Source organism: Triticum dicoccoides, chromosome 7B, assembly GCF_002162155.2.
Source record: "Triticum dicoccoides isolate Atlit2015 ecotype Zavitan chromosome 7B, WEW_v2.0, whole genome shotgun sequence".
Taxonomy (NCBI): Eukaryota; Viridiplantae; Streptophyta; class Magnoliopsida; order Poales; family Poaceae; genus Triticum; species Triticum dicoccoides.
The window spans coordinates 31,162,082-31,172,700 of NC_041393.1; the positions used below are offsets into that span (position 1 = coordinate 31,162,082).

A 10,619-nucleotide genomic window follows, 5' to 3' on the forward strand; every position below is an offset into this window, starting at 1 on the left:
AACAAACCATGGCATACATAAGTGAACCAACTACACTCGAATAGGGAACTCTAGACATGTACTCAATATCGGCATCTAACTTAGGACATAAGGCTGATGATAATTTGAAGTGTGCAGCTAACGGAATACTCATCGGCTTGGCATTATGCATATTAAAATGATGAAGAACTTTATCAATATATCCCTTCTGACTTAAATATACTTTTCTAGACGGTCTATCTCTAGATATTTCCATGTCAAGTATTTTCTTTGCTGCACCCAAATCCTTCATCTCAAATTCATTACTCAATTGCTTCTTTAGTTCATTAATCTCTGACAAACTCTTTGCAGCAATTAGCATATCATCAACATAAAGAAGCAAATAAATAGCTGAACCACTGACAGTTTTCAAATAAACACAACTATCATAATTAGACCTTTTGAAACCTTGAGAGAGCATAAAGGCGTCAAATCTCTTGTACCACTATCTAGGGATTGCTTCAATCCATAAAGATATTTCTTTAACTTACAGACAAGCTTTTCTTTTTCAGGAATAACAAAACCTTCATGTTGTTCCATATAAATATCCTCTTCTAATTCTCCATGTAAGAATGCAGTTTTAACATCCAATTGTTCAAGCTCAAAATCATGCATGACAATAATACTGAGTAAAGTGCGAATAGAGCTATGCTTCACAACAGGAGAGAAAACTTCTTTATAGTCAATACATGGAATCTGACTATAACCTTTAGCAACTAATAACATTGCTTTATATCTTGTCTCATCATTAGGAGAAACACATTCTTTCCTCTTGAAAACCCACTTGCAATGAATATGTTTCTTCTCTCTCGGTAATTTTACTAAATCCCAAGTGCCAAATTTTTTCCAAGTGATTCCATCTGATCATGCATAGCGGTCATCCATTTATTACTATCACCAGAAATAATAGCCTCGAAATATGGAGAAGGCTCAACATTACCTTCAATTTCTTTTGCAACAGATAAAGCAAAAGAAACAATATTGCACTCTTCAGTTAACCTGTCAGGTTTATTAATACCCCGCCTAACTCTGTCACGTGCAAGATTCCAACTGGGTGGAACAATAGGCTGATTTGGAGCGGGAGTGACATGTTCATCATGTGCATCAACGTTTTCATTACCGGATGTATCACCTGAATCAATAACATGCCCCACCTAAATAGTAGGCTCCTGAACAATAGGTTGTCACTACTAGGGAAAACCTCATACACAGAATCTTAGCAGCAGCGCGGCTCAAAAAGAAGCGCTACCGCTAACTAGCAGTAGCGCGTGCACGCAAAACACGCTACTGAGACGACGTTAGCAATAGCGCGCTTGGAACAACCCGCGCTGCTACAAATATCGACCGACAGTGCCCACCCACCTACATTTAGCAGCAGCGCGTTGTCATGACACGCGCTACTGCTAAAGTTGTAGTAGTAGCGCGCTTTTTCTGAGGTCACCTTAAAGAATAAATGAAAAAAATTCAGCAAAAAACTAAAAATAAAGTTTTGTAAGGAAGAGTGAATTTTTCGCATTGATATTACCTTCTAGGAAGAAAGAAAATGAAGGAGAATTAAAATATATGAAGATAGAATTTCAGATATTGCACTTCTTATGACATGCAAGAATAGCACATGCTAGTGAAATTTCTGGAAAACGGAAGTTTCCTGAGAAAGAATGAATTAGTGGTATTGCTATTACAATTAAAAAGGAAATAAAATAATATAAAAACTAAAATAATAAAGTTTTCTAAGAAAGAGTGAATTAGCAGTATTGGTATTAGTCTTTAAGAAAAAAGATAATGGAAAAGGTTGCATTTTTTATAATATGCATGGATAATTATATAATAGTGGAATTTTTATAGAAAATAATTTTACTAAGGAATGAATTATTGACAATGTTATTACCATTAAACAAGTAAGAAAATTAATAAAAACTTTACAAAACTGAAATAATGAAGTTTCCTAAGAAATTATGAATTAGAGGCATTTGTATTACAATTCAAGAAGAAAGAAAATAAAATAGAATATACAACAAAATCAAAATAATGTACTAGTTTTTCAAGAAAGAATGAATTAGTGGCATTGGTATTAGCCTTTAAGAAGAGAACATGAAATAAAAACTAAAACAAAATCAAATAATAAAGTTTTTGAAGGAACAATTAGTGGCGTTGGTACTACCATTTAAAAAGAAAATAATGAAATAAAATGAAAGTTTTAAATAATGAGGTTTTCTGTGGAAGAATGAATTAGTGGGATTGGTATTTCCCATTAGGAAAAAAATCAAAGAAACACAAACATGAATTTTTTTTTGCACACAATATACACAAAAATTGCACTTTTAATAAGCAAGAATAAGCATATAGTAGTGAAATTTCGCAAAAAATAAGTTTCCTAAGAAGAGACAAAGTAGTGAAATGATACTAGCCTTAAACAAGAAATAAAATGAAATAATAGCTAGGACTAAATAAAATTAATGAAGTCTAATAAGGAGAAATTAATTAGGGGCACTGATATTACTCTTTAAGAAGAATAAGAAGAAGAACTTGCACAGAAGTTTGTACTGAAATTGCAGTTTTTGTAGTATGCAAAGAATAATAATATAATAGCATGATTTTTGCATATATTTTATATTTGATCACCAAATTTATCACCATATGCAATTAATTGAGCTATTTGGACCTAATTAATCCTAAATGGTGTGGCTCCTAAATGGCCATGACGTTGATTGAAAAATTGGAGGAAGATGCTCACCAAGGATTGGAGCCGAGGTGCTTCATTGTCTGCTTGCGTCTGCCTCGCCTTCACATGCCGTCATTTCTTAGTTGTTGCCGAAACCCTAGCATTGGGAATCAAACGGGGTTGACCTCAGGGAGTGGAAAAAATGAATCAACTTGGTCTATGACATACGATAGTGAGAGGGGGGAGGTGTAGATGTGTATATCAGCATCGGATGTCACCGAAAATGGCCAGAATCGGCCAGTGATGACCATCGGCAGAAGGGGATCGATAGAGGCGTCGAGCTAGCAGGCAAAGAGAGAGAGAGAGAGAAGTGGGGTGAGGGTGTGTGGCCCCCTTGGTTTCGACCCGCGTCAGATGCATTGTTCGGCTTGTCCCAACAGGCGAGTGGGCTAGAAGAGAAAATAAAGCAATGCCGCTACCTAAAACAATAAAAAAGACTCAAAAAGGCAATAAAAAGACTCAAAATAATAAGAAACTCAAAATAATAAATATTGAAAATAAATATTCTTAATAACTAAAAGACTCCAAAAATAAAATATTCAAAATAAATATTTTTACTTTAATGACTAAAAAGGCACAAAATAGTAATAGAAGGACTCAAAAACCAATAAAAGACTCAAAACTTATAAAATAAAAATGTTCACCATTTAGAAATAATAAAAAGGTAAAAAAATTAAAAAGACTCAAAAGTATAATATAAATGTGTACCATTTACAAAATAATATGCTTACTTCTATAATAGTTATATCAAGATTTTCTGACTTATATAATTAATAAATACGTAAAACACATGATAAGATTATTCGGGAAGGATGCGTCGTTGGGTTGGGTTTCTGTGTTGATCCCGCGCCTTGGAGATAACATGGTGCATAGTCCAGACAATTACATTTCTCCCCCGCATATGGACTGGATTTGGGGGAGTCCGGACTGGTCAAACGGTTCAATTTTGGGGAGCCTATCGGGCGTCGTTTGATGTCCAAACACGCCCGAACGTATGAGCAAGAAATGAGCTTTGAACTTGGAACGATCTTAATCATTTGTTTGATTCATTTATGTAAGTCTTATAGCCTGTAGCAATGCATGGTCGTTCTACTAATTGCTATTTGTGAGCTGCGTTGAGATTTTCTCGAAGAGGAGAGGATGAAGCAGAACAATAGAGATAAATATTTCTCTCAGTTAGGAACCAATGTTATAATTCCAGTAGAAGAACCACACAGAACCTCGTTAGCAGCACATACACACAAAATCAAATACTTACATCCAACGCAAACAAGGGGGTTCGCAATCCCCTCTGCGGTTAACTGCAAGAATCAAAGCTCGTAGTGATAGATAGATATAATAAAACACACAATAAAATAACAGCAAAAAAATTGCAGCACGATATTTTTGGATTTTATATATGATAAAAATAGACATGCGGGCCATAGTTTTCACGAGAGGCTTCTCTCTTGAACAGAAGCATACGGTGAGTAAACAAATTACTGTTGAGCAATTGACAGAAAAACACATAGTTACACGGTATTCAAGGCAATGATCATATATATAGGCATCACGTCCGAGACAAATAGATCGACTCTTGCCTGCATCTACTACTATTACTCCAACCATCAACCGCTATTCGGCATGCATCTAGGGTATTAACTCAATAAAAACAGAGTAACGCCTTAAGCAAGATGACATGATATAGACAAAGTAAACTCAATTAATATAAATAAACCCCACCTTTTTATCCTTAATGACAACGATGCAAATATGTGTCATGCTCGTTACTCTCACTGGGATTGAGCACCGCAATATTGAACCCATCAGAAAGCACCTCTCCCATTGCAAGATAAATCAATCTAGTTGGCAAAATCAAATAGATAGACCAGAGAGAAATACAAAGCTATAACAATCATGCATAAAAGAATTCAGAAAAAACAAAAAAAATCTCATGAATAATCTGATCATAAAACCATAATTCATCGGATCCTAACAAGTACACCTCAAAAAAGATTACATCAGTTAGATTTCCAAGAACATCGAGGAGAACATTGTATTGAATATCAAAGAGAGAGAAGTAGCCATCTGGCTACTAGCTATGGACCCGTAGGTTTGTGGTGAACTACTCATGCATCATTGGAAGGGTAGCAAGGTTGATGTAGAAGCCCTTCGTGATCGATTCCTTCTTCGGCAGAGTACGGAGAAGGCCTCCAGATGGGATCGCGGAAGAAAAGAGGCTTGCAGCGACAGAAAAAGTGTTTCGGATGGCTCTCTGATGTGGAATATTTGAGAATTTATAGAGCTGGAATTAGGTCAAGAGGTACCACGAGGGGCCCACAACCCCCCTCCCCCCTGCCGCCGCTGGGGCGCGCCTAGCAGGCTTGTCGCTCCCTCGTGACTCTTCTAGTCTTCTCCTGAAGCTTTTTGGGTCCCTTCTAGTCCAGAAAAAATCGTCGAAAAGTTTCGTAGCGTTTGGACTCCGTTTGATACTGATTTCCTCAAAAGCCAAAACCAAGCAAAAAACAACAACTGACACTGGGCACTAGATTAAATGATTAATCCCAAAAAATGATATATAATTAAATATAATTGCATAAAAGTATCCAAGATTGATACTATAATAACATGTAATAATAAAAAATTATACCTACGTTGGAGACGTATCAGTAGTCACCTTAAAAGAGGGATAGGTATATCGTCATTCGGCACACATTCATTAGTGCAAAAAATAAAGTTAAAATCAAGCATCAAATCAATTTAAAAATCAAGTCATTAATGCAATTAATTAGCGAGAGAACGTAGTGATTTTTTCACGTCAAATCAATTCAAAAACCAAGCCATTAATGCAATTAACTAATTCGTCAGACAATTAAGTAGGCTTGCATCCCGTATAACAAGACTCAAAAGGGCAGATTGAGCTAATCTCGGCCATCATACCAGATCAATCCAACGACTGAGATTCCTCAATGGTGAGTGCTCAACATATTTAATGTGAATTAACAGTATATCAAATATTAATGTAAGCGTCAATCATATAACTAACACACAAATAATATCCTACCTAATATATGTGTGCAATTAATATACTACCTAATATTAACGTGCGTTGTAAGTAGGCATTTACTAGTATTATTTGTGGTAGAGATTTATAAAAATTGTATTTTCCTTAATAGTAGAGATTCTTTTTAAAACAGTCTATAATCTATCACTTCGCCTACACCCAATATAATTAGCCACCAACATCGTCACAACACAATCAACGCCACTGCAGCAAGGACAATCTGTCACATGACACCACTCTTCGAATAATGTTTCATCTTGTAGCAATGCACGTCTATTTAGCTAATATATATACTATGAAAATATATTCAGCGATGACTCTAATGGTATTGATTTGATATTGTAGAAGTCAATACATTTTTGTATAACTTTGGGCTAAAGTTTATAAAGTTTGACTTAAAAAAAACTAATATTAAGAGTAAACAAAATCGGCGAGTGTGCGAAGAGTTGCCTTCATATCGTGCCCGGTAGTCCCAAAAACACGTGCGCCCGTCACATGCTGGTTCCAAGCCTCCAGCCGGAAAATAATTCTATGAGACTAGGTCTCATATAATTCGGGTGAGACCCACCCTGATGGATGACACGTGGCATTCATAAATCACAAAGCATTTACCCCACCCCCCATCTGAAATCAGGGGGGAGAGATTAGATGCTTTGTGATTTGTGAATGCTTTGAGATTAGATACTATGAAAAGCAAAGCTGTGTTCTCCACGGTGAGGTGTGCGTGTGTGTGTGTTGAGTCTTCCCCTGGTGTGTGTTCTTGTGTGAGACAAAAGTGAGAAGAGAGAGTTGTGCGAGGCACCAAGAGGTAGAGGAAGAGCGGCGCCACGAGGAGGCGGCGCCAACATAGTGGGGGTTATATTCGGTCAGCATCCGATTCCTAAGTCTATCAGGGGCATTCCCTAAGATCAGAAAATCTCCACTGGACCTAGCTTCGGCTGCCAGCTCATGGGCTAAGTGTATTTTGCTCTCTGCCAATGTGTAGCACTTGGTGGTCTGCAAATTGGGATAGAGCAGCTTTAATGTCAAGAATGAGCCCGTAGCTCGGGGAACGACTATCCGCATCCTTTGTCAGTTCAGCCGCAAGGTTTTTGCAATCTGTTTCCACCACTAGAGAACCTCTGTATACGTCCAAGAAGGCTTGCAGGCCAATAAGCGTTGCTTGTCCTTCAGCATCCTGGGGGCTGTTCGAGGAGGCGAGCGGACGCGGTCTTTTACCTTCGCGTTCCGTTCACAGCGGCAATCCCAGCCGCTCGCGCGCGTGTGAGGATCAGCACTGCATGCAGTCAAGTACAGTGTGGGACCATGCATGCGGCTCGTATTGTTAGAGCATCCACAATGTATCATTCTGCTGCCTCTATACCTGCCTCTAAGCCCTTAGAGGCTGTCGCTATACACTGCTGGACCAAGCCTCTTGGGAAAATTCTCTAGCATCGCCTCTAACACAAGAGGCTGCCTCTAAGCCATTTCTTTGCACTAAAATAATTCCCTGGCCCTACTTACAATCCCTGCAGCGCATATATTTGTTCAGATTTGGCCTGAGATGGTTGGAGAGAGTAAATATTTTATGTTACATATGGGCTTCACCTTAGAGGCTGCATGCCATAGCTATACATTGCGTTTCTTTTAACTATACTTAGAGACAGGGGTGGAGGGCCCACCTTAGAGGCAGTGTGGCCTCTACACACTACTGATGCCATAGCTATACATTGCGGTTCTTTTAACTATGTATAGCATTTTACCCAGTCACCCAGCCCACCCCGTATTCCACTCTTGTGGGCCTGCCCACGTTCTCTCATGTGACCCCACCTTCCCATTATTCCTTTCTTTAGAGGCAGAAAGCACCGGAGGAGGAGAAGCTCTGCTTGTTCTGCATCAATGGCGCGAGGAGCGTCTACACTAGAGAAGGAGGAAGCTCAATCATGTCGATGCAATTCGGCCACGGAAAAAATAATCGGTAACGGGAGTGTCGAATCAAGCGAAGCTCTTCAGGTTATGTGGTCTATTTGCTCCTTTCCCCCTTTCCCCTTTTTGATTTTCAGATCCGCTTTGCTTAACCTCAATCCCCAACTGATATTCAGCACGTCCACCATATGGAGGAGGAACTGCCCGAGGAGATTATCAATCCGAAGTTCTGCGGCATAGATACCTCGTCTGTCCACAGAAGCTTATCCCTGCTTATCCTCGCATCTCACCCTATCTGCAGCACTAGGACGAACTCTCGGTGAAGTTCCTCGATCCGGAGTACATCCGGAGTATTGCGGGATAGACATCTCATCTGGCCCGTAAGGTTGATGTCTTCCTAGCAGGTACAGGGAGGAGATTCCTAGGTGAGTGTATTAAGTGTTTCTCCATTGATTCGGACGCAGCTTCAGTGCCTAAAGGCACCTGCCTTTGGGTCCTTGACATGTGGGCCAGACACTTGTTGGACCCACATGTCATAGGCACAAAGGCATGTGCCTTAAGGCACCGAAGCGCAGTCCCATTGATTCATATTTTGTTCCCCTTAGACATTTGGATTTTTTACTTTGAATCCACTCTGATAGGTTGCGATTCACTAATGGAGAAGGCCTACTTAGATGTATTGACAGAGAGAAGCAACATGGAGTTTGACCACTAGCAGCTTGTGAACAAGCTGAAGAACATAATATATGACAATAATTCGCAATGAAATTAGGATGTCAACGAGGTTGGATTTTCGGACTAAGCAATGTGGGGCATCTAATTCTTCAATTGTTATCCTTCCTGCCGTGTTGTCTTATGTTCGTCCTGTCTACGTAGGATTTAGTTTAATGGTTCAGAGTGGCTATATCAATTTCCTAGATTACCTTGTGTCACTTGTATCATTACTACAAAATATCATGTTTTGATGCACTGGAATATGCATAGTTTAATACAACCTCGCTCTCAAAATAAGTGTCTCAATTTCAGTTTTGATACACTTATTTTGGGATTTAAGGAGTATGGTACTACAATTTGGGTAACTGACCAGGATGTATTGAGATTGTGCTTGCGAGCCTGGATTGATGTCATTTTTGTAACTGGACTTATTCAATAAAGTTCAGTACATTCCACTAGTAAAGTGCTGAAGCAATTGGTGAAGGGTGTGTTTGGTTTCCGGAATGGACTGAAATGTCATGGGTCGGACCCGTTCTTTGGCCTAGTTCTCACGTTTGGTTCATACATGGAACGGTAACCAACTCGTCCCTGCAAAGCGAATATTCGGCCCAGATCCGGAACCAAGTCGAACCTTCAAATCGAGCGGACGACAGGGAACCGCTCCCTCGTCTCACCCCCGCGGACCCAATCGAGTCTCACGCTCTCCTGGTGCGCCGCTTCCCCTCGTCTCTCTTCCTCCCTCGATCTACTCCGCCGCCCTGGTTCCTTCCGATTCTCGCCGCCGGCTGACTCTTCTTTCCTCTCTCTCGATCTGCAGCGGGGAGTCACGAACGGCGCAAAAGACCCCCCCCCCCCTCGATCTGGAGCTGCGTGCCGGCGTTCTTGCAGAGGGGCAGAGGTCTAGGTGGGATTCCAGCGTGCTAACATCGGGAGCAGAGGTGCAGCACACTCTCCTCTACGAGCCTCTCTCAGATCCCCTTGTATATGTTGCAGGTGGTACTTTTTTCACTCATGGAGATTGTCCAGCCGAGAGAGATAGTCCGGCTCGTGGTTGCTTTTTGACTCATGGCTGTTTTGATCGAATATCTACTCAAATAAATGTTTTCCAGTATGCGTTTGCAGTATATGCTAACATGTAATATCCTACGGCTTACCTACTGGCCAAAAGAGATCGAATTAGACTTGTGTTCGATGTGCACCTTGCTGAGATTTGTGTTCTGTGTACTAGCATTTATGTCTCAAGCTTGTCAATATATTGTTATGTTGTCTTTCTCAAATATACAAATGTAATGCTGCCAAAATTTGTTATTTTATGTAATTTCATTTTTCATTCCGTTCTTCTAACCAAACACCGGAACAGAACCAACCCGTTCTACTTGTTTGCTCATACCAAACACAGGAATGGAACTGACCCGTTCCTCTGGAATGAAACCATTCCATTCCATGACAATTGGTTCCTCAACCAAACACACCCGAAGTGCCTACAGTTTGGGTAACTGACCAGGATGTATTGAGGTTGTTCTAGCGAGCCTGGATTTCTGTAACTGGACTTATTCAATAAAGTTCAGTACATTCCACTAGTAAAGTGATGAAGCAATTGTTGAAGTGCTTTTTTTAATGGACGGGCAGTGCTACTCGCACTTGATATTAAGTACTCCCTTCTGAAAGAAATATAAGAGTGCTTATATAGAACACTACAGCACCATTCATCTGAGACAAAAGCCCCGTGCTCAATCTTCTTTACAAATTTCTGTCCCCATCTAGATTTCTCCATTTCTAATCATGGAGTCGCCTAGATATTTTGTGCCAATGCTTCCTAGTAAGTTCAGATAATCGGATTCTCCAAATTTTACCATCAAGCTATAGCAGTATTGAAGCAAAAGGTGTTCTTTCATCCTTTGCAGGTGCGATGTTCATCGCTGCTGAGAAGATCACAGTTCGTGCATTTATTTTAGAAACAGCTAGATAGTTTTACAGTGCAAGCGTGTTGTCAAATCAACCTGTCCGATAGAAGGCTGTACTGTCCGTACAGGGGCGCATGAGCGTGGCAGTACTCCTCACGAAAGCCTGGATGTGCGCTCGTGTTTTATTCTCACCACGCGATGTTGGCTCGAGCTGGATTCCAAACCTGGCTGTACTATTTTATTAACTCCATAGTACAATATCACATCAGTGAGTTGGGTGAGAGATTTACAGAGTGTTGATGTCTGCTGACAC

The 10,619-nt window shown here is 40.0% G+C and overlaps 1 long non-coding RNA gene across 1 annotated transcript; it reads left to right on the forward strand.

The window, feature by feature from the left end:
* Positions 1–7,589: 7,589 nt before the first annotated feature.
* Positions 7,590–8,865, forward strand: LOC119337934. The gene is made up of 3 exons (XR_005163703.1): positions 7,590–7,775; positions 7,865–8,113; positions 8,330–8,865. It is a non-coding gene; the product is annotated as an uncharacterized LOC119337934 (long non-coding RNA).
* Positions 8,866–10,619: the final 1,754 nt, after the last annotated feature.